At 36.7% G+C, this 23,194-nt stretch overlaps 1 protein-coding gene across 9 annotated transcripts in view; it reads left to right on the top strand.

Moving 5' to 3' along the window:
• Positions 1 to 23,194, top strand: part of EVI5 (ecotropic viral integration site 5) — a 207,232-nt gene that overhangs the window by 11,465 nt on the left and 172,573 nt on the right. The window contains exons 2-3 of one of the 9 annotated variants that reach the window (XM_082688705.1): positions 6,305 to 6,378; positions 17,262 to 17,450. The exons of 6 other annotated variants lie outside the window; for them this stretch is intronic. The gene's annotated coding sequence lies outside the window, so the exon portion shown is untranslated. The remainder of the gene's footprint in view (positions 1 to 6,304; positions 6,379 to 17,261; positions 17,451 to 23,194) is intronic. 2 more of the 9 variants (XM_082688706.1, XM_082688704.1) reach the window with 2 other exon arrangements.

Raw genomic sequence — 23,194 nt, 5'->3', positions numbered from 1 at the left:
TGGCTTAACCCACTGAGCCACCCAGGCGTCCCGGATTTCCTGATTTTTATATGTATTTTTCTATCCAGTTTTGATTGACATATTCCCCCTCATAATTTGATCACTCTTCCTTTATTAATATCAGTGTAATTAAATAATTAACCTGACTAGCATTAAAGTAAAAGTTTTAGGACTTGGCTGTGATCTGTGTATTAACCCATTTGGAGAATTATTTTGAAGATTCTTATTGCCATTTTAGGATTTTTCAGAATGGTGGTAATTCATTTTTACTTCACATTGGGTATGGAGTGACAGCGCTTAACACATTTTTTTTTTCATTAAGCATTCTCATTTTTATAAAGATATTATTTACATATTTGACAGAGATCAAGAGGGCACAGGCAGGGGAAGGGCAGAGGGAGAGGGAGAAGTAGGCTCCACACTGATTAGGGTCCATGACCCCAATCCTGACATAGGACTTGTTCGCAGGACCTGGGATCATGATCTGAGCTAAAGGTAGACTCCCCCCCCCCCCAGTAATTATCATTTATCATGATCTTATTTATGACTACCACATTCTACAAGAAAGAAACAACGAACCATAAATTGAAAGGAACAAACATACTGATGGTAAAATGTTCATTCATCTTTGGCACTTGGCGTATATAACACTTCATCATTGTGTTGCTCATCAAACCTATTCTGAATCTATTTTTTTTTTTAAAGATTTTATTTATTTATTTGACAGAGAGAAATCACAAGTAGATGGAGAGGCAGGCAGAGAGAGAGAGAGAGGGAAGCAGGCTCCCTGCCGAGCAGAGAGCCCGATGCGGGACTCGATCCCAGGACCCTGAGATCATGACCTGAGCCGAAGGCAGCGGCTTAACCCACTGAGCCACCCAGGCGCCCCTGAATCTATTTTTTTAAAACCAAATATGAGTGTTTAAAGTTTAACTAAGCTTTGCTACCTAGGTGAGGGATCTAGGAACCATTATAGGTTCCTAGTGTGTTTTGAGGAGTAAGATGTAGATGCAGCTGGAAAGTACTGCAGGAGGGCACAAAGTTTTATTTCAGACATGAGCCAATAAAGTTGAACTATATAATTATGTTTAAAAGCAAGAAAACCATTCTGTGGTCTATGAAAGCTTATATGTCCAAGTAATAAAAGTAGAACTGGAAGTTTCTATGGTCTCTCATGGTTCACCTCCCCTTCCAATGGCCCTCAACTCCCTTCTCCTCTCCATCTCCCCATATTCTCCATGTTATTTGTTATGCTCCACAAGTAAGTGAAACCATATGATAATTGACTCTCTCTGCTTGACTTATTTCACTCAGCATAATCTCTTCTAGTCCTGTCCATGTTGCTACAAAAGTTGGGTATTCAAACTTTCTGATGGAGGCATAATGCTCCATAGTGTATATGGACCACATCTTCCTTATCCATTCGTCTGTTGAAGGGCATCTTGGTTCTTTCCACAGTTTGGCGACCGTGGCCATTGCTGGTATAAACATTGGGGTACAGATGGCCCTTCTTTTTACTATATCTGTATTTTTGGGATAAATACCCAGTATTGCAATTGTAGGGTCATATGGAAGCTCTATTTTTAATTTCTTGAGGAATCTCCACACTGTTCTCCAAAGTGACTGCACCAACTTGCATTCCCACCAACAGTGTAAGAGGGTTTCCCTTTCTCCACATCCTCTCCAACACATGTTGTTTCCTGTCATTAACACACTTTTTTTAAAGAGAGAGTGGGAATACATGAGCAGGTGGGGGGAGGACAAAGTGGGGGTGGAGAGAGAATCTCAGGTTCCACGGCCATTGTGGAGCCCACACAGGGCTCAGCCTCACAACTCTGAGACCATGATCTGAGCTGAAATCGAGAGTCAGACACTAACCAACTGAATCACCCCTTAAAGTACTTCTTGACACAATGCTTGTATACTGTGTATACTTAATAAAAAATTCATGTAATATATGATATATTTTAGGAGGTACTTGTTCTGAATTTGTGGTTTTTTCAGACTTCATTGAAACATAGGAAAACTGGTATTTTAGTACATACTCTTGCCAGGAAAAAGTTGTGTGTGCGGATATATCTTTTTTTTAAAATAGGTTTGTGTTTGTTACAATGGAAGGTTGAGGTCAGGGAACAGACTAAGTTCCTTACCCATGAACTTCAGCACTTCAGCTATAGCAATTTTAGATGCAGCTCTGAGGATCCAATTTTAGTTAGCTAGTACTCTTACTCAGTGTACTTTAGACAGCATCCTCTTCTCCCAGTCTTAATACAAAAGTATTTTTGAGGAAATTACATTAGTAATATGGTAGTACAATAAAATATTTTACAGAATAATAATTTCCCCTTCTGTTAAGAAAAGCAGCCTTAGTTTTTGTGGAGAATCTAGTACAATTCGTTTTTGTTGTTGTTGTTAAAGATTTTATTTACTTATATATTTGACATTTACATATTTATATTTATGTATTTATTTATATATTTGACACAGAGAGAAAGAGATCACAAGAAGGCAGAGAGGCAGGCAGGGGATGGGGGGAAGCAGGCTTCCTGCTAAGCCGAGTCCCAGGACCCTGAGATCATGACCTGAGCGGAAGGCAGAGGTTTAACCCACTGGGCCACCCAGGTGACCCGAGAATCTAGTACAATTCTGTATTATAAATGATTTCATTGTAAGAGTTGATGACTGGAAAAAAAAAATGTGGCATGATGTAGTAAACAAGCCTTTTGCTTTGTCATTTTCATTGTTACTTAACCTATCTTGGTCTGTTTCTTTACCAGAAAATGTGTAGATCAGATCTACAGATCTGATCTTCCTTATATATTATACCTTCCATATAAATTCCATTTGTCTTCGGGGCGCCTGGGTGGCTCAGTGGGTTAAGCCACTGCCTTCAGCTCAGGTCATGATCTCAGGGTCCTGCGATCGAGCCCTGTGTCGGGCTCTCTGCTCAGTGGGGAACCTGCTTCTCCCTCTCTCTCTGTCTGCCTCTCTGCCTGCTTGTGATCTCTCTGTCAAAAAAAAAAAAAAAAATTCCATTTGTCCTTTTGGCATTTTTTTAGTCTTCCTTTAATAACATCACAATTACAAAATAACAGCTGCTATTTATATTGAACATAAAACCCATGCCAGCTACTGCTCCAAGTTCTTTACATCTGTTATTTGCATTCCTCATGCCCATGCACAGTAAATATATAAGAAAGATCTGTCTGATAGCAAGATTAGTTTCAGTTTTATATTCAATTTTGAATTACCAAAATAGCTAGGTGGATTACTAACACTACCTATAAGATCATTTCCTAATATGTTAGTGTGATTAATGATAATGTCTACCTAATGATTGCTGTTTGATATATTGTGTGTGCTTAAAAATACTATCTTATTCTTTGGATAGTTAGGATTGGCATAGTAGGAGAGATTCTAAGTTTGTGTAATATCTTTTATGGATTATTTGCTGAAGTATATAGCATTAAATAAGACTTCATTTTTTTGGCATGAACAAAACTTAATTCAGATCTATAACTCATGGTAATTTTTGTTATTTGATCAAGATGGTTTAAAGGGGCACTATTTCTTAAGAAATAAGTGTAACTTAGTAATATATGAATTTATAAACAAAAGATGTTTTAATATGGGGCAGTGGTTGAAATGGCCAGTAAAAATACTTCATTAAATTTTGTTTTAAAGATTTTAATTTATTTATTTGACAGAGAGAGATCACAAGTAGGCAGAGAGGCAGGCAGAGAGAGAGGAAGGGAAGCAGGCTCCCTGCTGAGCAGAGAGCCCTCAGGGCTCTATCCCAGGACCCTGAGATCGTGACCTGAGCTGAAGGCAGAGGCTTAACCCACTGAGCCACCCAGGTGCCCCTAGATTTTTGAATGTAAGTAAACTTGTATAGCTCTTGGTTTTTAAACGCTAAATGAAGCTAATTCCTAAGGGTAATTGCATGCTGTTATCTAGTGCAGTTTCGGATACTTTAAACATTTAAAATGCCAAAATTGAGTGGTTTTGTGTTTGTAACAATGGAACTACTTCATTCACTTGAAATGTTCCGGTCACATCTTCTATATCAGCAATACTCAGATGTTTCGAATGGGTTGGAAGAATGTGTGTGTGTGTGTGTGGTAACTTTAAATGTAGCTTAAGGTATTTTTGTGTTGTCTCTGTACAGTAGAATTAAGGAAATTTAACTAGAGAGCAGTGCGTGTGGTACCCTTTAGTAAAGTCCTTTAACAGTGACTATAAATACAGATTTGCAACTACTAAACCATGAACTCGTATAGTTGGCACATTAAATATAAAACATTAGCAGTAAACTGACATTTTATATTTAGAAGATTTTTTGAAAAAAACTTAAGTCTGGTAAACAGGTTAGTTGGACTTGGTAGCCTTGGTAAAATTCCACTTCTTCTATTTTCTGTTCATTTTCTTCTTTTTTCTTCAGACACTATTGCCATAGTTTACAAAATGGGAAGGTTTTCTTTTGTCTGAAGTATTAAAGTCAGGTAAATGTCAAATGTTTCTCCAGGTCTGTCATGCAGATCTGTCCAGTTAATATAAAAAATTAAAGAAGAGGTTTTATTGATATTTTTGATACTTTTTATGCTAGTATTACATGGATTAAAAAAAGAGGGGCACCTGGGTGGCTCAGTGGGTTAAAGCCTCTGCCTTCAGCTCAGGTCATGGTCCCAGGGTCCTGGGATAGAGCCCTGAGGGCTCTCTGCTCAGCAGTTAGCCTGCTTCCCTTCCTCTCTCTCTCTGCCTACTTGTGATCTGTCTGTCAAATAAATATATAAAATCTTAGAAAAAAAAAAGATTACATACAGTCTATAATAGGGTATTTACAAAGAAGGTAGGAGTTTTCATGTTTTATATGAACAATTTCATTTTCAAATATTATTTCCATCTCAGTATTTTAGTTAACTTCTTAAATTGGTAATCATATTGGCTTTGGGTAGGCTCTGTTCTGTCAAAATCCTTAGGCTCATGACATGTTCAGATGTACTAGTTTATTACCTTTTATATTCTATAGTTACTTTTAGCTCACTTTCCTATCAGTGATTTATACTCGTCAAGATATTTTTGTTTGGGGACCAAATGGTTAGTATCCTGGCTCCATCATTTATTAGCTAATGGATCTTGGACAAGTTGTTAAACTTCCACAAGCATCAGTAAAATCTGTAGTAGGGTGATTGTGAGGATTGAATAAGCTAATGGATGTAAATCTTCTCACAGTAATTGGTACATAGTAAAGTATATAGTAGATGATGGTGTTGGCAGCAGTAGTAAGTAGTATATCATTGTATACAAATTTCACATTTTGAAATTTAGCTCTAGAGGTAGGAGGGAATAGAGTGAGATGGAAATGTACCGTATGCCCACAGAAAATAAATTAACTTGGAAATTTGTCATGTAGACATTTAAAGGAAGGAGACTTGTTAGCAATGTTGCTCTTATTTCCTGTTTTCTTTCCCCTTTTGCTGTAATATCTGCCTTATTTTTTGATTCCTGTTGAAACTAGTGCTCTATATCTTCCCTTCTTTCATCTCTCTTTAACAGCTGCTAACTTACATAAATGAAGGACATAGTTTGATATTCTTTGTGGAGATTACAGGCTATGTTTTAAAATCTGTGCCCTATATTTATTGATAATACTCAAAATGTGCAAGACATTGCTATTTATAATATTTATTCCTATGTTTAAAGAATTGGAACAGTACTTTCTTTTTATGACATCTGATTTTTATTTTTTAAAGATTTTATTTTAGGGATGCCTCGGTGCCTCAGTTGGTTAAGCATCTGCCTTCAGCTCAGGTCATGATCCTAGGGTCTTGGGATTGAGTCCAGCACTGTGTGTATGTGTGTGGGGGGGGGTCCTTGCTCAGCAGGGAACCCACTTCTCCCTCTGTCTGCTGCTCTCCCTACTTGTGCTCTCTCTCTCTGACAAATAAATGAAAAAAAAATTTTTTTAAAAAAATAAAGATTTAATTTTATTTATTTTAGAGAGAGAGAGAGAACACAAGCGGGGGAAAGGGTGGAGGGAAGGGGAGAGAGAACTCCAAGCAAACTCTGTACTGAGCATGGAGCCCTACATGGGGCTTGATCTGAGGACCCCCAGATCATGACCTGAGCCAAAATCAAGACTCAGATGTTTAACTGACTGAGCCACCCAGGTGCCCCTGGAACAATACTTTCTTATAACCTGCTTAAAAAATTGATGATGTGTATTACATTTGTACCAGCCTCAAATCCTACTGGAACAAGGTTGGGTATAAATAATTTTTTTTCTTTTCACACATTTATTCAGTTGACTATCAAGTTTTTCATGGGCTCAGAATTTCCAGAACTTTGAAGAATGAAGAGAAGTAACAATGTATACAGGTAAAAGTTAATGATTTTTTATGTTTACATTGACATAGACTATTTTGAAATTTGAGCAAACATTTTAGAATGTACTTCTAAGTTGGACACATTGCTGTTTATTTTGGAAGCAAATAAGAAAAGACTTCCCTGGATCCATTTGGCATTATAAACACTTATATGAAAACCTACTAAAAAAGCATGGTACTAGAAGTTGGTGAGCTCTGTGATTTGTAATGCTGTATAAGCAGGGTTGTAGTTTAAGTAATGATCCCAGAAATACAATATCCCTGTCATTTACCTACCTGCCAGTTTCCCTGTTAATTTATGGACTTCTGTGAAACTTAAGGTGAAACTTGAGATGCTTGAATTTATCAATTTCAGACTGGAAGTATAGTAGATAATATAAGATGTAGATGGAAGAGCTTGGCTATCTATAGATTTGTCCTTCTCTTTGGTCAGATCAGGTTTTAATTTTGATGTATTTTCTCTTTCCCCCACATCTTACCATCACATAATGAAGCCAGTTTACAACAGTTCTTTTTACTTAGTTCATCGTATCCAATTATCAAGAAAAATTACAAGATATACTAAAAGACAAAAAGGCAGTTTGAAGAGCTAGAGCAAGCATCAAATCTAGACTTAGGTATGGCAGGGATATTGGAATTATCAGACCAAGAAATAATTTAGAATAACTGATGAAAATGCTAAAGGCTCTACATGGATAAAGTAGACAGCATATAAGAAAAGATAAGGAATGTTAGAGAAATTCTAAGAACCAAAAAGAAATGCTAGAGATCAAAGACATTGTAATATATTTTTTAAAAGATTTTATTTTTTTATTTGACAGACATAGATTGCAAGTAGGCAGAGAGAGAGAGGAGGAAGCAGGCTCCCCATGGAGCAGAGAGCCTGATGCAGGGCCCGATCCCAAGACCCCGGGATCATGACCTGAGCGGAAGGCAGAGGCTTTAACCCACTGATCCACCCAGGTGCCCCATATATTGTAATATTGTAACAGAAAAAGATTATAACCATTTGGTGGAGTTATTAGTAGACTAGACTACTAATGGCTGAGGAAAGAATCTCTGAGTGTGAGAATATCAATAGAAACTGCTAAAACTGGAAAGAGAAAAAAAAAGGTGGAAAAAACAGAATATTCAATAACTCTGGGACAACTACAAAAGGTGTAGCATATGCATAATGACACAAAGCCTATTTTATAATAAAGTTTTGAATATTTTGTGTAATTTATTGAATACTGTAGTGAAAGTGAAAAACAGAACAGTTGTATGGGTGTTGAATGGTTTTAAGTGTATCAGTTGTTGTTACTTACTCTTCTGACTGTGCATATGACGGGCAGCTCTTGCTCACTGCCACTGCTCACAAGAGCATTTGTACCACATGTTGGTAGCCTGGGAAAAGATCAGAATTTGAAATTCAAGATACAGTTTCAACTGAATGTGTATCGCTTTCACACCATCAGAAAGTTGAAAAATTATAAGTCAAGCCATTGTAAGTCAGGGACTGTTTGTATCGTAGAGTTACAGGAAAAAATGTTAAAACATAAAGTCAACTGATTTCCTACGTATATAGGAATGAACAAGTGGAATTTGAAGTTGAAACCACAATACCACTTATAATAATATCGCAAAAAATGAAATACCTATATATAAATCTAATGAAATTTGTTCAAGGCATGATGTAAATCTAATGAAATAGGTACAAGGTCTACATGAGGAAAACTATAGAACTCTGGTGAATGAAATCAAAGAACTACTAAATAAATGGAGAGATTTCCATATTTATAGATAGGAATACTCAATATATAAAAAAAAGTCAGTTCTTCCCAACTATGTAGATTCAATACAGTCCCAGTCAAAATCCCAGCTAATTATTTTGCGGCTATTGACAGACTGATTCAAAAACATGGAGAGGCAGAAGACCCAGAATAATCAACACAGTTTTGAAGGAGAAGAAGAAAGGTGGAAGGCTGATACTACTTGACTTCAAGATACATTCTTAAGCTACAGTAATCAAGACAATAGGATTTGGTGAAAGAATAGGCAAATGGATCAATGGAACAGAGTAGAAAGCCCAGAAATAGACCCATATAAATATAGTCAGCTGATTTTCAACAAAGGAGCAAAGGCAATACAGTGGCTAAGACTGTCTTTTCAACAAATGGTACTGGAGCAATTAGGCTTCCACATGCATAAAAATGAATCTAAGTTTAGAGTTTACATCCTTCACAAAAATTAATTCAAAATGGATCCAACACAAAAATGTAAAATGCAAAACTATAAAACTCCTAGGAGATAACAGTGGAAAATCTAGGTGACATTAGGTTAGTAATGACTTACTAGATGCAACATCAAAGACATTTGTAAAAGAATTGATACTTAGACTACACTAAAATTAAAAGTTTCTCTCAAGCTGCAGACTGGGAGAAAATATTTTCAGAAGACGTATCTGATAGCATACTGTTATCCAAAATATTCAGAGAACTTTTAAAACTCAACATTGAGAACACAACATGATTTAAAAATAGACCAAAGATCTTAACAGATACCTCACCAAAGAAGATCTACAGATGGCAAATAAGCACATGAAAATGTGTCATGAGGGAAATGCAGATTAAACAATGGTGAGATACCAATCTTCTCAATGATGAGATACCACTATACTCCTAGTGGAATGAATGGCTAAAATCTAGAACACTGAAAACACCAAATGCTGGTAAGGCTGTAGGGCCACAGCAACTCTCATTCCTCATTGGTGGGAATGCAAAATGCTACACCCAGTTTGGAATACAGTTTGGCAATTTCTTATAAAACTAAATTCTGAAGTTTATATGACTGTAGTTCAGAAGTCCTGCTTCTTGGTGTTTACCTAAAGGATTTGAAAGACTATGTCCACACTAAAACCTGCTTTATTCCTACTTGCTGAAACTTGAACTCAAGATACCTTTCAGCAATTGAATGGATAGATAAACTGGTACATCAAGACAATGGAATAATATTCAGTGCTAAGACAGAATGAGCCATCAAGCCATGAAAAGACATGGAGGATACTTAAATTCTCCATTCCTTCCTCTACTTTTTTTTTTTTTAAAGTAGGCTCCACACCGAGTGCGGAGCCCAGTGTAGGGCTTGAACTCAGCCCTGAGATCAGGAGTCAGACGCTTAACTGAGCCACCCAGGATCCCCTTATATGCTTATTTCTAAGTGATAGAAGCTAGTCTGAAAAGGTTAGTCTGAAAAGGTTACACACAAGGTGATTCCATTTATGATATTCTTTTTTTTTTTTTTTTTTATAAACCATTTATGATATTCTTAAAAAGGTGAAACTATGGAGACAGTGAAAAGATAAGTGGTTGCCAGGATTTGGGGGGAGTGGGGCGAAACAGAACACAGAAGGATTTTTAGGGCAGTACAGCTACTCTCTGTGGTACTATGATGAGGAATACTTGTCATTACACATTTGTCCAAAACTATAGAATGTACAGCACAAGAGTGTACCCTAATGTAAATGATGGAATTCGGGTGATAATGGTATGTCATTCATTAGTTTCATCAGTGGTAGCAAATACTCTATCTGGTGGGGTATATTGGTATTGAAGGCTATGTATGTGTGAGGGCAAGGGGATTTGGGAAATCTCTGTACCTTCTGCTTAGTTTTGGTGTGAACCTAAAACTATTCTAAAAAATAAAGTCTATTTAACACAAAACCAAAACAACCACAGAAATTACCAAAGTATAGGCATACCTCATTTTATTGTGCTTTGCTTCATTGTGTTTGCAGGTACTGTTTTTTTTACGAATGGAAGGTTTGTGGTAACTGTGGCTAAGCAAGTCTGTTGGCACCATTTTGTCTAACAGCATTTGCTTATTACTTTGTGTATCTGTCACATTTTGGTGATTGTCACAATATTTCAAACCTTTTCATTATTATTTGTCATGGTGATCTGTGATTAGTGATTACAACTTGCTGAAATTTCAGAGGGTGAGCATTTTTTAGCAACAAAATATTTTTTAATTAGGTATGTGCATTGTTTTCTCAGACATGCTTTTACACACTTAATAGACTACAGTTACAGTGTAAACAACTTTTATATGCTCTGGGAAACCAAAAAATTTATTTGACTCTTTATTGCTATATTCACTTTATTGCCCTGGTCTGGAACTGAACCCAGAATATCTCTGAGGTATGCCTGTAGAGGATAGTAAAAAATTTTGAGAATGGAGGTCTTTATTTATTTTTTTTAAGATTTTATTTATTTATTTGACAGATCACAAGTAGGCAGAGAGGCAGGCAGAGAGAAGGAGAAGCAGGCTCCCCGCTGAGCAGAGAGCCTGATGGCAGGGCTTGATCCCAGGACTCTCGTACCATGACCTGAGCTGAAGGCAGAGGCTTAACCCACTAAGCCATCCAGGTGCCCCGAGAATGGAGGTCTTTAAAACACAAGAGGAAAGTTTTCTCTCTCTGCTTTTATTTCCTTTGCTTAATTTTTATTCTCTTGAGGTGGTTGTAAATAGTTTGGTATATAGCCTATCAAAAAATGGAATTATACAGCATATCCTATTCTTCACCAATAACTGATTGGTCTTCCATCATATTGGGAATTTCATTTTTTTTTTTTTAATGGTTGCATTCTGTTGTACGGTGGTGTCCTAATTTATTTGCTCATTCTTTGATGGACATTGGGGTTATCATCGGAACTATTAGAAATAGTTCTGTGATTAGTTTTAGTACATATATCCTTGTTTATTTGGGTAAATAATTCTTTTGGACAGATTCCTGAGTTAGCTTATGTACATGTAAATTTTGTTATATATACTTCCAAATAGTCCTTCAAAACAGCTCTACTAATATATGTGCTCAAAGTAATACGTTTGAAAATACTCTTCTACTTTATGCAGAGCATTGATTTTTGATTTTTTTTTGTAATGAAGTATTCAAACTCAGAAGGTATAAAGAAAAATGTAATAAATGCCATATTCCCATCACCCACCTTAACAAAGAAAACAAATGAAATTACAAATGCACTTGTAACCATGGTGCCTCCTCTCTTTCCAAACATAACGTTTTTACACTCATGAATATGTATGTATTTATAAACAATACAATATGTAGCCATAATATATTGCATAAGATACTTAGCATGGTTCCTGATAACCCCAGCTCCTGATTTACATTCTGTGTAGTTTCCTTCTGCACTAAATAGAACTGATTTATGGAATCATTAGGTTATTGCAAAAATGAGTGTGACTTAAAATGCAAGGTCATATAAGTTATTACATCTGTTTTGCTCATTTGTTCTGGTGGAAGCCAGCTGCCACATTGTGAGGATACTTACCAACTTTCTAGAGAGGTTTCTCATGTGAGGAACTGAAGCCTTCTGCCAATAACCATGTGCAGGAGACATCTTGAAACAGATCTTCCAGCCCTATTCAAACCTTCAGAGATGATAGCACTGGCCAAGATCTTGTCTGCAACTTTATGATAGGTCCTGAGTAGCATCACTCAGTTAAACTATAGCTTAATTCCTGACTTGCAGAAACTGTGAGATGATAAATACTTGGTATATTAAGCTACTAGATTAGATTACAGATGAAAGAAAGAGAGAAATATATAGGTAGATGTGGGACACTTGGTCCCATCCTTGTGAATTATTTTCAAGGGAGACCAGGAGAATGAGTATATGGTACTTTTTAGACTTACATGGGAAATCCCAGAACACTAATGGGGATTCAGATATTGTGTGGCCAGAAAGACTTATAGTACAGTTGACCCTTGAACAACATGGGGCCTAGGGAGTGCTGAACCCCTGCACTGTTGAAAATCCATGTATTACTTTTGACTCCCCCAAAACTTAACTACTGATAGCCTTCTGTTGACCGGAAACCTTACTGATAACATAATCAGTTGATTAACATTTTCTGTTATGTATATTATATACTACATAAAGTAATCTGGAGAAAAGATGGTTTTAAGAACATCATAAGGAAAAGAAAATACATTTATAGTACTGTAATTATAAAAAGTCTGTGTAAAGTACACATATACAGTTCAAACCCAAGTTGTTCAAGGGTTCACTGTAAATGGATTTTAGAGTGCATAGGTAGTGTGAGAGTTAGCATTCCTAGCCCCTGTGTTGTTCAAGGGTCAACTGTATATACTTTTCTGTGGCATTTGTCATATTGAAATTGTTTCCATGTTTTTCTCCTCATACTCCATTAGTGGTGAGCAACTTGAGGATAGAACAAGACAGGAAACATGTGTCTTACTCATCATCCCACTCAATGCCTGGCTCTGTACTTACCCTTATTAAGTATTTGTTGAGTGAAATTGATAGAGTTGAATTGGAAGTGAAGAACCAAGAGGGAATATTAAATCCCTGAAGCTAAGGTAGCCAGATTTTTGAGTCATTGTCAGATAGCATGTAAGGTCACCTTTTTTCTTCTGAAGAATAGTCATGGTTAGCTTCTGAATTACTACTTCTACTTTGGCTGTAGGAATTTGGCACTGATTTTGAAGTCATAATATTTGGCTACTTTTTTTTTTTTTTTTTTTTTTTATAAAGAAAGGAAGAGAGGGTGTTGGAGCAACAGAGGGAGAAGGAGAGAGAATCTTAAGGAGGCTCCATGCAGAGCCCTATGCACAGCTCAATATCACAATCCTAAGATCATGATCTGAGCCAAAATCAAGAGTCTGTGCCTTAAACAGCTGATGAAGCCAGGCACTCCAGTATTTGAATTTAATATGCTATTATTCTTTGGAGCTTGGGTTCAAGAATGTTATCTGTAGATGTTAATTTTAGACTCCTAGGCATATTAACTGAAGTTAAATTTTTTCTTTTCATTTTTCAAAATACAAAAGAATTATTAAGAGACCTATAGGCCTTTTAATTGAGGACTTTGCTGGTATATGTACAGGAGGCATTACTTACCTACATCCTAATGGATTATTTTCATTTTTGAACTATGAAAGAATAATATATTACCAGCAGAGGGTATTATATCTAATTTTAGAATACCTGGGTTAGTCTTACTTTTAGCATTAGTAAGTGTGAGCCTCTCCGAACTTGTTTCTATTTGGAAAAATTCTTGATTCCGTTCCATCAACTATAGCACACCCTGCCAAATAACAGAATGCTAGTCTCTCCAGTCACAGGAGTGGCCCCACTGGAGCCCAAGTCAGCCCAACCCCACTTGAGCACAAGTTAGGGTGGATTACACTCATGACTTTTCTTTTTTTTTTTCTTCATTCTTTACATTCACTTAACCAAAAAGTTAATTTGTGTTGACTTCCATGATATCTTGCATGCATCTGTTTTCTTTGTCTGCATCTATTTTCTTTGTCTCTCCTGCCCCCACAATAGCCTAAACCTTAATTATATCTCACCCATACTTCTGTAATAGTCTTCTCGCTGGTCTCCCTACTTCTGTTTTTTCCTCTGTGATTTGTTGTTTAAAAAGGAGAGTACTCTTTTTTTTTTTTTTTCTTTGTATTTATTTGTCAGAGGGAATGAGCGAGCGAGAGAGAGCGTGGAAGCACACACATGCAGGGGGAGTGGTAGGCAGACGGAAGAGCAAGCTCCCTGCTGAGTAAGGAGAACCATGTGGGACTGGATCCCAGGACTCTAGAACCTGTGCCAAAGGCAGATGCTTAACTGACTGAGCCATCCAGAGTACTCTTTTTGTAAAACAGAAAAGAAAATTTTTCTTTGCATGTTTAAAACCCTTGTGACTGCCAATTCTACTCCAAATAGATTCCAAATTACTTTCTTACAAGACACTTAATGATTGGGCACCCATTGACTTTTCATCTTTCTACACTTCCATTTAAAATACTATGTGTTTGGGGCGCCTGGGTGGCTCAGTGGGTTAAGCCGCTGCCTTCGGCTCAGGTCATGATCTCAGGGTCCTGGGATCGAGTCCCGCGTCGGGCTCTCTGCTCACCAGGGAGCCTGCTTCCTTCTCTCTCTCTCTCTGCCTGCCTCTCAGTGTATTTGTAATTTCTCTCTCTCAAATAAAAAAAAAAAATGCTATGTGTTAGCCATAATGGTCTCCTCTTGGTTCTTCTAACTTGTGTTGTTTGACGTGGAGGCCACTAGCCATATGTAACTATTGAACACTTGAGCTGTAGCTAGTCTAAATTGAGATGTGCTGTAAGCGTAAAATACACACTGAATTTCAGGCTTAGTATAAAGAATGTAAAATATTTCATTAGATATTTGTTGAAATAATGTTTTGGATATGTTTGGGTTAAAGAAAAGATACTACTTCACTTCCTTTTTACTTTCTCAAGTATAGCTCCTAGAAAATTTAAAATAACTAATGTGGTTTGCATTTGTGGTTAACCTCATATTTGTATTGGAGAGCCCTTCTCTAACCCGCCAATTCCTCATGGACTTTGTACATGTCATCCATGTCATCCCTGCGCCCCCCCCCCCTTTTTTTTTTGCCTAGCTTTTTGTACAGGTGGCTGCTGCTTGCTCATCTTCTAGATCTTAAGTTGAATATTGCCTCTTGAGAAAGTCCTTAACCATTCTATCGAATTAAGTTATTGTTTGTTGCCCTTATGTCATATATCTTTCTCTGCATTTGTTTGTTCAGTCTTTTACTTTTTTTTTTTTTAAAGATTTTATTTATTTATTTGACAGAGACAGAGAGATCACAAGTAGACAGAGAGGCAGGCAGAGAGAGAGGGGGAAGCAGGCTCCCCGCTGAGCAGAGAGCCTGATGCGGGACTCCATCCCAGGACCCTGAGATCATGACCTGAGCCGATGGCAGAGGCTTAACCCACTGAGCCACCCAGGTGACCCTAGTCTTTTACTTTTAAGTAGCTCCATGAGGAGAAAGAACTTGTCTGTTTTGTTTTTGACTATTATGTTCATATGTATTCAACACCCAGTAAAGTACTCTTTTAGAGGAGGTTCTGAATAAAGAAATACTTGTTAAATGAATAACGCTGGACTGTTTTCTTCTCAGATCTGTTTTAAGGATCAGCTGTGTGAAACTATTATATAAACTACAAAGGTCTGTACCAAGTTTATTTATATGCAGAAAAACTGAAGAAATTGGTTGTATACCCTAGGAAATTAAGATTTAATTGGATGAAGCAAAATCTGTGAGTTTAGCCTGCATTTCAGTGTGTTCTTCAAACTTTGTGTCCAATAGTTGGATGTAGTACTCATATATTATATCGCCTAGAGTTTTCGAGAGTTGTCATGTTTTGTAAATCATCTTTAAAAAGCATTACTTCTATTCCTTTCCTTCAGGATTTTTTTCCTATACTATACTTTTTTTCTTTGTAGGGTTAGTTAGGTATTTTAAATAGTATCAGACCTCAGAAATAACAGGTGCTAAAATATTTGTAAATGAACCCTTGTTCCCTTCAGTTTTGACAGTATATTTTTCTTGGCAATTCCTTAATGTGCTGAGGTTATCAGAATACAGCTCATTATGCTAGTCAGTATTCAGGTATCTCTCTTGCTTAAGTTAAGAGTGAAATTCTTTAAGAAATAGTAACATACTGATTTTGAGACCATCAGCAACAGCAGAGGTCTGGAGGAGGAGTGGGAAGATGATTCTTTGTAAACTGTTAGAGATGGGGACAAGAAACAAGCAAGATTCCAAATATCGTTCTGAAATGTATAGTTAGTTTACGTCTCTGTAAGAAGCAGCTTAGGAGATCTGTTGGGAAGACATGGATGGGCCTTTTTAGTAGTAATCGTAGTAGTAGTAGTAGTAATAGTAGTAATAACAGAGGTAGTAGAGGTAGTAGTATAATAATGGCAAACATTTGAGTGCTTACTATGCCAGGTAGTGTTCTAAGTGTCATAAAACGTTTAATTTTCATGGAAAGCGTGTAAGATTGATACGCTTTTAAAAAAGTGTATTCATTTGAGAGAGAGAGTCTTAGAGGGAGAGAGAGTGTGCGCCACAGTAGAGAGGGGTGGGGAGGAACAGAGGGTGAGGGAGAAGCAGACTCCCCTGCCTCTCTCAGGTGGGGGCTCTAATTCCAGGACCGTGGGGTCTTTATCTGAGCCAAGGGAGACAATTAACCCATTGAGCTACACAGGCATCCTAATTGGTATGCTTATTAATCTACTTTTGTCAGAAGAGGGATCGAGGCATCAGTTGATTAAAGTAAATTGCCTAAGGTCAGACAGCTAGTTAAGTGGAAGAAATGCCTAGAATCTGGGTATGGAGTTCATATTGATCCAGCCTAGAAAAAGTGGCCAAAGATAGATTTGTGGGGACAACATCTGATAGAGCATAGAAAGGATCCAACAAAGGAGAGTCCTGAGAAGTAGAAGGAAAACCCTCAGAACATGTTGTTGTAAAAGCCAGGGAAAAGAAAAGAAAAAATGAAAGTAGAAAAATAGCTGCATTTATTGAGTGCTAGGTATATGCCAAATACTTAGTCTACATTTTATTATTATCATCTCTGTTTTACAAATAAGAAGCTGAGGCTTAATATCAGCAGTAAGTAGACATGCTGGAAGTAGAATCTAAGAAAGAGAAGAAATCAAGGAAATATATAATCAAATAAATAAATCAGGAAAACTTCCCAGAACTGAAGTCATGAGATTCTAAGTTAAAAGAGCCCATCAACGTGCTAAATAAAATTAAAAAATATTTGCATCAAGGCATTTCATTGTAAACTTTAACTAAGGGACCAAAGAGAAGAGGGAGAAGTTCCGAGAAGTGAAGGGAAATAGGATAATTCATGTAAGAGTGGTTTCAGACTCTTCATCAAAAATAATGGAAGGTAAAAGACAACTGAAGGCAGTATCTTCAAAAATCTGAGGGAAAATTATTTCCAATTTGGTTTAAATGCAGCCAAATTTTTAAGTGTTACAGTAGAATAAATATTTTCACATTACCTTTCAGGAAGCTATGAGAGGAGATATCTCACCAAAATGAAAGAATGTATCAAGAAAAAGGAAGAAAGACAAGGGGTTTTGGAAACATTATCCAGTCCAAAGAGGGATGAAGGAAATACCTGGATCACAGTGAAGGGAGATCCCCAGTGACAGCCAAGCTCCAGGAATAGAAGGCAACCAGTCCAGAGTAGAGAAGGTCAGAGGGTTTTAAAGTGGTCATGTTCAAAATACAAACTTGATTCATAATGAAGAGGGTTGTCAAGGATTCCCTCCATCGGAATCTACTCTGTTATTTTATGGAGTAATTTGTTCATACCTGAATTTTTCAGAGCAACTTTGTTAATAGATAATTCATATACTATACAATTTCCCATTTAAAGTGTACAAGTCAGTCGTTTTCATTACCTCAACAAGAAACCTTGAACTCTTTAGCTGTAGCTCACTGCCCCTCCACTCTCTGCAGTCCTAAGCAATCACTAATCAACTTTCTTTCTATAGATAATGCCTATTCTGGACATTTCTTATAAACAGAATCATTTCTGGTATTTCATGTCTGGCTTCTTTCACTTAGCATAATGTTTTCAAGATTATCCATGTTAAATCTGTCAGCACTTCATTTCTTTTTATAGCTGTGACCCAAGTTTTTAAAATGTAAATTTAATTACAAACTGCTTTGCCATTGAACTAAGCTCTTTTGTATATCTTTACTGAAAATGTTTCTATTTTTAGTCTCTTAGTGAGAATACTTATATTTATAATAAATATTTATATTTATAATAAATAAATAACTTAAAATAAATATTTATAATAAAATATAAATTATATTTATGATTTATTTTATAATAAAATATTTATAATGAATTAATTATATCTGTATCACTCAGAAAACAAGATTTTTTTTAAGATTTTATTTATTTGACAGAAATCACAAGTAGGCAGAGAGGCAGGCAGAGAGAGAGGGGGGACACAGGCTCCCCGCTGAGCAGAGAGCCCGATGTGGGGCTGGATCGCAGGACCCTGAGATCATGACCTGAGCCGAAGGCAGAGGCCTAACCTGCTGAGTCACCCAGGTGCCCTGAAAACAAGATTTTTTTTAAAAAGATTTTTATTTGACAGAGGCAGAGCATAATAGGCAAAGCATCAGGCAAAGGGAGAGGGAGAAGCAGGTGCCCCACTGAGCAGAGAACCCCATGTGGGGCTTGATCCCAGGACCCTGAGATTATGACCGGAGCCCAAGGCAGATGCTTAACCACATGTCCCAAAAAATAAGATTCTTACTTTAAGAAAATATCTTACTTGTTAAATAAAAGGCTTCTTTGAAATTCTGATTTCTTGGCATTGCTTTAGCATGCTAATCAAAATGCCATTTTAATAGCAGTGGAAAAGTAATGATGTGGTTTAAATGCATTGGACTTTGAGCCACAAATCAATGATAAATTTTCTTAACTGAATTAAATGCTGTTCTCTCAGGCCTCTGAAGCATTAATCTAATTCTCTGGTTCTAATGTCTACTTATATTTCTTAGTGTACTGTGCCTGTATCTATTTATATCACACTACAGGTATGTAAAAAGATGTTTTTTCTCAACCATCTGAGCCCTTGATCCCCTCAAAAACAAGTTCAGAATGGTGTCTTTGCTAATTATACTTTAATTTCCTGGTTACATTTCATTTCAAGTACTGTCAAATATTTTAATTTTATGAGATAGTCTGATATTGTTCCAGGTACTGTAGCTATATACCAAACCACCATAAAACTTAATAGCTTAAAAAAATTGCTTTAGTATTCCGTGGATTCTGCAGGTCAGGAATTTGGACAGAGCATTAGGAGAAGGGCTTGTTTCTGCTTCAAAAATGCCTGTGAAGCAGAGAAGCTGAGAGGACTCAGAGGCTGGGGTTGATTCTTCATCTACAGTCTGGAATCATTTGATGGTATATTCACATTCCTGTCCAGTGGTTGACTGGGACCCCAGCTGGGCTATTAGCCAGACTGCCTGTACTTGCCCTCTCCATGTGGTCCCTGTGTGGGACAGTTTAGGTTTCTCAACAGCTTGGTGTCTGGGTTCCAAGAGTAAGTTTCAGTAATCATTTTTGATACATATTATTAATTGAGGCAGTCAAAAATCAATCCAAGAGGTCCAAACCAAGACACATATTTAAAATGGCAAAAAATAGTGATAAAGAGAGAATTCTAAAATTTGCAAAAGAAAACAGTTACATACAAGGGAAGCCCCCATAATACTATCAGTGGATTTTTCAAGAAAAACTTTGCAGGGCCGATGGAAGCGGCATGATATATTCAAAGTGCTGAAAGAAGAAAATCTGCAGCCAAGAATACTCTATCCAGCAAGGCTATCATGCAATCATTCGAAATAGAAGGAGAAATCAAGAGTTTCCCAGGCAAACAAAAACTAAGGGGTTCCGGATCACTAAACCAGTTCTACAAGAAATGTTAAATGGGACTCTTTGAGTGGAAAGGAAGGACCATAAGTAAGAGTAAGAAAAGTAGGAAGCACAAAAGCAGTAAAAATAAGTATGTCTATAAAAATCAGTAAAGGATTTACAAAATAAAAGGATATACAGTATGACACCATATACCTAAAACATGGTGGAGGTTGGGAGGGAGAAGAATAAAGAATGGGTTCAAACTTAAGTGATCACCAACTTAATATAGACCACTATATGCAGAAGATGTTATATTCAAACTGGTATCCACAAATTAAAAACCAATTATAGGTATGGAAAAAAGAAGAGAAAGGAACCCAAGTATATCATTAAAGAAAGCCAACTAATCATAAGAGAAGAGAGTAAGGGAAGAGAGGAACAGAGAAGAACTACAAAAAACAACCATGAAGCAAACAACAAAATGGCAATAAATACATAACTATCAATAATTACTCTGAATGTAAATAGACTTAATGCTCCAATCAAAAGATACAGGGTGATGGAATGGATTAAAAAAAACAAAACAGTAGAATAGATCAATGAAAAGATCAACAAAATTTATAAGCCTTTAGCTAGACTCATAAAAAATAATCAGGAATGAAAGAGGAGAAATAACCAATATCACAGAAATAGAAAGGATCATTAGGGAGTATTATGAAAAATTATATGCCAACATTGGACAACCTAGAAGAAATGGATAACTTTGTAGAAACCTACAACTTCTCAAAACTGAATTAGGAAGAAATAGAAAGTTTGAACAGAACCAATGTGGGTCTTGAACTCACAGCCCTGAGATAAAGAGTTGCATGCTTTATGGCCTGAGCCAGCCAGGCACCCCCACTCTCAGCACTTTTATTCAGCATAGTACTGGAAGTTGTAGCTGCAGCATCAGACATGAAAAAAGGAATGAGAGGCATTCACATTGGTAAGGAAGAAGTAAAACTGTCACTATTTGTAGAAGACATGATACTATATATAGAAAACCCTAAAGCCTCCACCAAAAAACTACTAGAACTGTTGAAGGAATTCCATAAGGCTGCAGGATACAAGATCAATATTCAGAAATCCTTTGCATTTCTATACACAAATAAGCAGCAGAAAGAGAAATTAGGAAAACAATCCCATCTGTAATTGTACCAATAATAGTAAAATACTTAGGAATAGGAAAGAACAAAGATGCCCTTCAACGGATGAATGGATAAGGAAAATGTGGTCCATATACACCAGAGTATTATGCCTCCATCAGAAAGGACGAATACCCAACTTTTGTTGCAGTATGGACTCTACTTGAAGAGATTATGCTGAGTGAAATAAGTCAAGCAGAGAGAGTCAATTATCATATGGTTTCACTTATTTGTGGAGCATAACAAATAGCATGGAGGACATGGGGAGTTAGGAGAAGGGAGTTGGGGGAAATTGGAAGGGCAGGTGAATCATGAGAGACTATGGACTCTGAAAAACAATCTGAGGGGTTTGAAGTGGTGGGGGGGGTGGGAGGTTGGGGTACCAGGTGGTGGATATTATAGAGGGCACAGATTGCATGGAGCACTGGGTGTGGTGAAAAAATAATGAATACTGTTATGCTGAAAATAAATTAAAAAAAAAAAGAATAAATTTCACCAAGGAGGTGAATGACCTGTACCCTGAGAACTATAAAATATCGATGAAAGAAATTAAAGATGAGATAAACAAATGGAAAGACCTCATACTCATGAATTGGAAGATACCAATAAATGTCCATATTACCCAAAGTGATCTAGATATTTGCAATCTCTATCAGGATACCAACAGCATTTTTCACAGAACTAGAATAAACAATATTAAAATTTGGAACCACAAAAGAAACCAAATAGCCACAGCAGTCTTGAAAAAGAAAAGCTAGATATTTCACAATCCCAGGTTTCAAGATATACTACAAAGTTACAGTAATCAAAATAGTATGGTCTTGGCACAAAATGCAGTCACATAGAACAATGGAACAGAATGAAGAGCCCAGAAATAAACCCATGATTATGTGGTCAATTAATCCTTGACAAAGGACGCAAGAATATGTAATAAGAAAAAGTCTCTTCAGCAAATAATGTTGGGGGAACTGGACAGCTACATGGAAAAGAATGAAACTGGACCGCTTTCTTACACCACACACAAAAATAGAATTAAGGATCTAAATGGGAGACCTAAAATCATAAAAATCCTAGGAGAGAGCACAGGCAGTAATTTCTCTGACATTGGCCGTAGCAATATTTTTCTAGATATGTCTCCTGAGGCAAGGGAAACAAAAGCAAGAATAAGCTGTTGGAAATATATAAAAATAAAAACTTCTGCACTGTAAAGGATCCAGTCAACAAAACTTAAAGACAACTGACAGAATGGGAGAAGATATTTGCAAAATATCCAATAAAGGGGTTTTCAAAAATATATAAAGAACTTACACAAATTAGCACACAAATAACATGTAATACAATTAAAAATGAGTGGAAGACATGAAAAGACATTACTCCAAGGAAGGCAAACAGATGGCCAGCAGACAAATTGAAAGGTCCTCAGCATCACCCATCAACAGGAAATGCAGATCAAAACCACAATGAGATCACAATGCAGATCAAAACCACCTCATACCTAACAATGGCCAACATAAAAAACACAAGAAACAAGTGTTAGCAAGGATGTGGAGAAGAAGGAGTCCTTTTGCAGGGTGGATGGGAATGCAAACTGTCATAGCCAAAGTGGAGAACTGTATAGAGTTTCCTCCAAAGATTAAAAATAGAATTCCCATTTGCTGCAGTAATCACATTAATGGGTATTTACTCAAAGAATATGAAAACACTAACTGAAAAGGATATATGCATCCTTATATTGATTGCAGCATTATTTACAGTAGCCAAATTATGGAAGCAGCCCAAGTGTCCATTGATAGATGAATGGATAAAGTAGAGGCGAGATATATCATATATATGATCTCTCTCTCTCTCATATATATACACTATATATATATATATAATATATTATACACACATATCATATATATACATATTATATAGGTTATATATATATCCTATATATATATTATATAGGTTATATATAATATTATCAGCCATAAAAGGAAGACTTGCCATTTGCAACAACATGGATGGAGCTAGAGAATACAATGCTAAGTGAAATAAGTCAGAGAAAGACAAGTAGCATATGATTTCACTCATATGTCAAATTTTTTTTTAAATATTTTATTTATTTATTTGACAGACAGAGATTACAAGTAGGCAGAGAGGCAGGCAGAGAGAGAGGAGGCAGCAGACCCCCCCGCTGAGCAGAGAGCCCGATGCTGGACTCGATCCCAGGACCCTGAGATCATGACCCGAGCCAAAGGCAGCGGCTTAACCCACTGAGCCACCCAGGCGCCCTCATATGTCAAATTTAAGAAACAAATGAACAGAGGGAAAAAGGAGACAAAACAAAAATCAGACTTTTAAGTAGGACTCAGTGCCCAACATGGGGC

This window comes from Mustela nivalis, assembly GCF_964662115.1.
Source record: "Mustela nivalis genome assembly, chromosome: 10".
NCBI lineage: Eukaryota > Metazoa > Chordata > Mammalia > Carnivora > Mustelidae > Mustela > Mustela nivalis.
Note: the sequence above shows the minus strand (reverse complement) of the source record. Positions and strands in the feature narration are given on the sequence as shown.